The sequence below is a fragment of the Cucumis melo genome, chromosome 11 (assembly GCF_025177605.1).
Source record: "Cucumis melo cultivar AY chromosome 11, USDA_Cmelo_AY_1.0, whole genome shotgun sequence".
NCBI lineage: Eukaryota > Viridiplantae > Streptophyta > Magnoliopsida > Cucurbitales > Cucurbitaceae > Cucumis > Cucumis melo.
In genome coordinates, this window is record NC_066867.1 from 1,961,665 (window position 1) to 1,969,220 (window position 7,556).

At 28.3% G+C, this 7,556-nt stretch overlaps 1 long non-coding RNA gene across 1 annotated transcript; it reads left to right on the forward strand.

Annotated features, from left to right (window-relative positions):
• Positions 1-2,132: 2,132 nt before the first annotated feature.
• LOC107992325 (uncharacterized) lies at positions 2,133-2,873 on the forward strand. The gene is made up of 2 exons (XR_001764841.2): positions 2,133-2,460; positions 2,572-2,873. It is a non-coding gene; the product is annotated as an uncharacterized LOC107992325 (long non-coding RNA).
• The last annotated feature ends 4,683 nt before the right edge of the window (positions 2,874-7,556 follow it).

Below are 7,556 nucleotides of genomic sequence, written 5' to 3' on the forward strand. Positions count from 1 at the left end.
CACTCATCAGAGTAGGTTGTATCGAGATGCCCTAGATTTCAAGCTTCTACAATGTTATTACTTAATTAAATTACTTCCTATTTGTGGTGCATTTTTCGTATTCTTAGGTCATAAGTGAGGGGAGTGTGAAATGATATAATATTAAATTTTCCTTCAATCTGTTAATTTAAGCTTTCGAGTCAATTGTTGATTTAAGAGTTTTGTTTGTTTGGTCCGTTAGTGAAGAGAGTTTTGGAGATCATGGAATGATAAAAGAGGATTAAGAAGCATTTGAAGAGCGAGGAGTAACGAAAAATGAAATAATTAAGAATGTGATAGAAGGTATACACATAAACAATTATGTCCATACACTAATGAGATGACATTTTTTAAACTCATTTTTGAAAAAGTTATGAATATTAATGTAACATCGTGAATTTAAGAGGGAGAACAATGAACCGATATCACATCTAAATAAGAGAAATTTCAAGGACATGCAAACATAGTTAAGAAAATGCTTAAAAGAATTGAAAATGACTACTGGTACGTACTAACAATGTGACAGCTTCCGTTTCAGTTGCATAGTCATAGGACGTGATTGAAAACAAGTTTGTGTAATTTTGAGGGGACAACTTTCAGTTAAAAGCTTTTAAGACGAGCAAGAATCACATATCAAGTTTAAAAAGTTTAAAAAGTTTAGAAGTAGTTTTAAAAATAACTACAAAAATATTTTTGAAATTCTTTTAAAGTTTAAGGATATCATGAAATTCTTTAGAGGTTGAAAACTAAGAGTAAACGTATTTAATTTTTCTTTTCAAGTTTAAAAGTATCGTCTACCAAAATTTTGAAAGTTTAAAGATACTTTTAAAATCGTTCAAAAAAAAAAAAGTTTAAGAATATTTTCTATAATTTAGTTAATGTAAAAGAAAAAAGAAAGAAAGAAATTGGTAGGTGTTTAGTGCTTGATCCAAAAACACTATTAAAACACTCTAATTAAAGAATGTAAAACCAACCACTAAAGTGATTAATTGAAACTCTTTTAGCTAAAGTTATATTGATTAAAATATATGTCTTTGGTGAAAAGACTTAAAGTGCTTTTAATTTGTTTACCCTAAGATAGGAAGGTTCCTTAGTTAATAGGGTTTTAATCAATTTCATTAGTTGGTAAAAACATTGATCAATTGGTCTAAAACGTCAAAAAGCTTATGAAAAGTTCATTCACCTAATAATTATTACAACTTTTTTTTGCATTTTCTTCGCCTCTTTTTTCCTTTTTCCAATCCTATAATCTTAATCCTACGCGTTCACGTTTTTTACATTTTTTTTTTCCTACAAAGCGTGTGGTTATTTGATCTTAACAAAATGGATTTAACGCGTATGTCATCACATCACAAGCGTCTTTCCCATTAACAAATTAAGAAAATGAAAAAAAAAAAAACTTAGTATGAAAGACCGAAAGCATATACTAATTAGTGAACAAAATCAAAATTAAAAAGGTAAACTTTTGAAACTTAAATACCAAATGAAAAGAGAACTGAAAGGGTAAAAATGGAACGTTTAATTTTGTAACATGTGGATTTTTTTAAACCTTACGTAAACTTGAACCCCATCGTAGATTATTTTTAAATACGTTAATGTTTAGATCAACAATGATTCTGAATCAATTTTACGATATTCGGCTCCCACGAAAATGAAACCTTTCAAACAAAATACGAAAGAGCAACAACGTTAGAAAGACAATAATTTGCTTTTAGAAAAGACACAAAAAGAACGACAATTAGATCCATTCAGATTCTTCGTAGCTTAAATAAGGAAAGAATTCTCTGAAATATTAAATCATCGAAAAAACAAATAAGAAAAGAAAAATTAATATGGGGAATAAAAAACCCAATAAACAATCAATTACATATTTCCTAAACCCAATCATGTAGATAAGTAACATATGAATATAGTAAATGTATTTTGGTGAAATTGCTCTTTATGGGTTGATTTTATAATAATGAGTATATGTTGTTTACTATAAGCATACTTTAACAAATATATATATATATATATATATATATATATATATATATATATATATATATATATATATATATATATATATATATATATATATATATATAGCTTTTAAGTTGGGTAAATTAGTATCCAATTTGAGAAATAAATGTATGGAATTTTGAACGTTTTAATTTCTATTCAACATTTATCTTAATTAATTATAAAATCATAATTATGCCTAAACAAGATAAATAATAAATTGCATTGAGATTAGGAAATTTTTATTGAATGTGAGATGTCGTAGGTTATGTGTTGGGATACATAATTTTGTATATATAAGATGATGTACAATAAGTTTATTTCATCATAATATCAAAAGTTCAACGTAATATCAAAAAGTTCAAATGGCGTGTTCTATTAAATCTCGTTCTTACCCACCTTGTATTAGTTGTGGTTGCATGGATGCTTCATGTTGCAACGGTTAGGATCTCTTTTATCTCTTTTGTTATTTTGCTGTCCCAATTGATAATTTTATTTTTTTTTATTGGCTTATGGTTGTTACTAATTTTAGATTTTGGTATTATCGTGCAGGAGGTAAGTTTAAGTGGCCTGAAGTGGTAGGTATGAAGGGACAACAAGCTAAAAGTAAGATTGAAAAAGATGTATCTTTTGTGACTGTTATACTTTTAGCACCTGGAACAATTAGAATTGACAATTTCTGTTGCAATCGTGTTTTTGTTTACCTCGATGATAATGGAAAAGTCAATCAAATCCCAATCATTGGTTGACTTTATGAGGTCCATTATGTTACGTTATGTTTAATTACCACATGATCATATCTTCTTGTACTGATCAAGTTAAATCTTCAATAAAATTCAAATTCTAAAGCTTAACCTTTGTTTCGCAACAATAGCTTGTCGAGTGTCTGCTTCATTTTTGTCACATGGTTTGGTCTTTCTTAGGGATACTTTCGTCATTTTACCTCTTATTTGGCTCGTTTCAGTCCAAGTGCTTAATTCCTTCTTACAAAATGAATAAATAGAGCATCAAAGAACTCATTTGTGAAAGAATAAAAATAAACAAAATCGTCTAAGCCTAGAAAAGAACGACATTTTCAAATGCTCTTGATTGAACTTTAAGATTATTTGATTTTGAAAACCAATATCTAAACAAAATGAAAACAAATGTTAAATTCAATAGACAAAGAAATGTTCATCATTAGTGTTGATTTTCTTAACCATTTCATTAAGTTGTGCAAAGATTCCTATGAATTATCATATCGTCTATTATATTTTTAAGTCTTGAAGCTATTTTTTGGGTTATTATCTTTTTCTATAACAATCTTTTTTCATTCAACAAAATTGATTGCTAATTACTTAAACAAAATTAAGAAGAAATCAAGAAGCATGAGTACATTAAGAACAATCACGACCAACTTTCATTACCGACCTTACTATTTTTATGATATATATAGGTAACAATATAATAAAAATATTATAGATTTAGTTAATTATTGACCATAACTTTATTAACTTGCATTAATGATCAATCTACATATATTAAACACAATAATATTGAACAACATTCAAGAACATGATTACATGCATCTATAGAAAAGACTATGCATCAACTTAAAAATCCATAAACGAGTTCATCAAACAAATTATCTAGAACTAAAAATTTAGGCACTCATCGATGCTACAAACACATACATTTCTATGTATTGCAAACAATCATGAAGAAGTACCGACAGAATAAAGAGAACAAGAAAAACTACTTCAAACTAATCCCAACCATTTGAAGTCGTCTTAATAGGTCAATCTAGCCTTAATTCGCATGACTTAGGGTAGGAACGTAACATGAACAACTTTATAAATGAACCTCTAAATCTTCCACTCTCTTTTTAAAGCTAAAACACACACACTAAAACTTTGTAGTTTCATGGTTTATTGTTAACTGGGCATGTCAAAACAGTAGATCTTTTGCATTGAAGAAATTGTCAAAAAAAACATATATAAAATTTCAGGTCTAGTCTTTCTTAGATCATGCATGCAAGTTTTAATTGCCATGATCATGTTTCTTAGGGGTTTTTGCAAAAATAACAAAAAAGATTTATGAAAATAGAGGTTATGTTACTACATTTTCTAAATTACAAAAGTAGTAAAATTTAAATGCGAATAACCCTCTGATAACTTTATAATAACCGTTTCATCGCCATCATATTTGCCATATTTGCAATATGCAAAAAAATATGTGTTATGGACTGTTTTTCTAAAACAATTTTATCATCTTATGCAATAATTTTCCTTTCCCTTATGTTAATTGATTTCATCCATTACTTTTCATAGTGCTAATTTACATATCTTTCATCTAAAACGGTATGTTTTTTATGCTTTTGCTTAATATTTTTTGACACTATTGATCGATAAATATTCTTTGATTCGAGATATTTTCCTTGTTTGAACTTTTAGAATGATCAACATGATAAGTAGATTAAATTGAAGACTTAATCAAAGACTTACTTACATGTTTGGTTGAATTAAGTTCATCATATTTCACATAATGGACCATAGGATTAGATCATTTTATGTATCCAATTAAATGAGTTAGCTGTTATCCCAATCAATCCACTGGCTTAATGCAGCTTGACAGACTATCATATACCCAACTTGTTCGTTAGTTTTATATAATTAATTAGATATCAATATCATCTATCAGATTGGGCTATTAATTTAAATGACGAAATACATGAAACTTTACGCTGATCATTTCAAGATTTAGAGCCAACCATGCAAAATAATGATTTGAAACGACGAAATTAAAGTACCTCTGGGAAGACCAAATTATGTGATGTAGGACAAAAGAAGTCAAAAAAAAAAAAAAAAAGAGTTCAAAAAAGTGCAGATTGAAGCAGATTGTTATACGAACCAATGTTAGCTTAGGTTTTAGAACTTAAATTTTATTGTAGATTTAATTAACTTGAGTACAACATGCTATCATCACGTGGTTAAATATCAACATAACATAATGGATCTTTTGAAGTCAACCAATAGTTGAGATTTGATTGTCTTTGCCACTATCATCGAGGTAAACAAATACACGATTGCAACAAAAATTTTCAATTCTAATTGTTCCGGGCAATAAAAATATAACATCTACAAATGGCACGTATTTTTCAATTTTACTTTTAGCTTGTTGTCCCTTCATACCTATCACTTCGGATCACCTAAACTTGCCTCGTGCATAATAATACAAAACTTTGAAATTAATAATAAACAAACCAATATCAAGAATTAAAATAAAATGATTATCAAACGAGAGTGAAGCTTAATAGAAGAACATGTCATTTTGAACCGATTGATATTACAATGAAATAGACTTATTCACTACAAGAGACGGGGGTACTCCCGACGCACAAATACGTCGGCGAAAATGCAAAGTACGTCGGGAAAGGATATCCTGACGTACAAAACGGCGTCGGGAAGAACGTCGGGAGAAATGCGTCGCGAGAGGCTTTCCCGACGACGTACCAAATCGGCGTCGGAAAAGGCTTTCCCGACGCCGGGAGATGCGTCGGCATCGACGGCGTCGGGAAAACCTGTTTTCCGACGTTTTTTTTCCCGACGTAATGAACGTCGGGAAATATTTTTTTTATATATTTTTAAATATTTTATTTTTACTTTTTTCCTTATAATATTTTGCTCAAACATTCACAATGATGTTCGGATTGCTCAAAAAAATTTCGCGAAGTTTTGGATTAAATTAAAATAAATTAATAAATATACAAACACAAATTAAAAAAATAGAATTAAAATTAATAATACGAATAAGTTGACTACAACAAAATATAGTTCTCAATATAGAAAAAATATAAACATAATGAAAAATCTCCCAACGAGGTGCGTATGCGCGTCATTCTACACCTACAAATGGCACATATTTTTCAATTTTACTTTTAGCTTGTTGTCCCTTCATACCTATCACTTTGGATCACCTGAACTTGCTTCGTGCATAATAATACAAAACTTTGAAATTAATAATAAATAAACCAATATCAAGAATTAAAATAAAATGATTATCAAACGAGGGTGAAACTTAATAGAAGAACATGTCATTTTGAACCGATTGATATTACAATGAAATAAACTTATTGTATATCATCTTATATACAAATGGTATCCGAACGTATGAGGTAAAATATTGGTATTCAATTAAAAAAAAAATTCCATCTCAATGCAATTTATTATTTATGTTTGTTTAGGCATAATTATGCTTTTATGATTAATTAAGATAATGTTGAATAGAAATTAAAACGTTCAAAAAGTTCATACATTTATTTCTCAAATTGGATAATTTACCTAAGTTAAGAGGTATATACATTGTTAATTAAAGCTTTTAAACTTTAAGTATGTTTATAGTAATTGACCTTAATATACTCATTATAAAATCAATTATACATAAAGAACAATTTCACCAAAATACAATATACTATATTATATTCTTGCTACATTATTTCTAAATGATTTATTACATTTAAATAGAGAATGGAAAGAGATTTGTTAATTCTGAAGATAATCCTTTTTCTTTCCTAACTATGTGAAGTAGTTTTCACAAGAAGAGAGTTTCAACCTTTAGAGAGAAAATTCAAGTGATTGCTTAATTATATATATAATGTTATCATACTTTAGGGGAGCACTTCTATATGGATTTATGGAGATTTTTTTATGGAATAATATATTGTGGATTTTATTTTCTTTGTTTAAACTTTCTGTAATGAGAGCATGATAATTAAGTAAGATCAAATTTGAAGACCTAAACAAATGGTTGTGTATTTCTACATAAACCCTTACTCTCGTTTCCATATTTAGAGACAGACATGCAAAATAATGTTTATCGATCAATAGCGTCAAAAAATATTAAGCAAAAGCATAAAAAAACATTCCGTTTTAGATGAAAGATATGTAAATTAGTACTATGAAAAGTAATTGATGAAATCAATTAACACAAGAGAAAGGAAAATTGCATAAGATGATAAAAAATATTAAAAAAAAACAGTCCATAACACATATTTTTTTTACATATTGCAAATATGGCAAATATGATGGCGATGAAATGGTTATTATAAGGTTATCAGAGGGTTATCCGCATTTAAATTTACTATTTTTATAATTTAGAAAATGTAGTAACATGACCTCTATTTTCATAAATCTTTTTTGCTATTTTTGCAAAAAACCCTTAAGAAAAACGATCTTGGCAATTAAAACTTGCATGCATGATCTAAGAAAGACTAGACCTGGAATTTTATATATGTTTTTTGACGGTTTCTTCAATGCAAATGATCTACTGTTTTGACATGCCCAATTAACAGATAAACCATGAAAATACAACGTTTTAGTGTGTGTGTTTTAGCTTTAAAAAGAGAGTGGAAGATTTAGAGGTTCATTTATAAAGTTGTTCAAGTTCCTACCCTAAGTCATGTGAATTAAGGCTAGATTGACCTATTAAGACGACTTCAGATAGTGGAGATTAGTTTGAAGTACTTTTTCTTATTCTTTTTATTCTGTCGGTACTTCTCC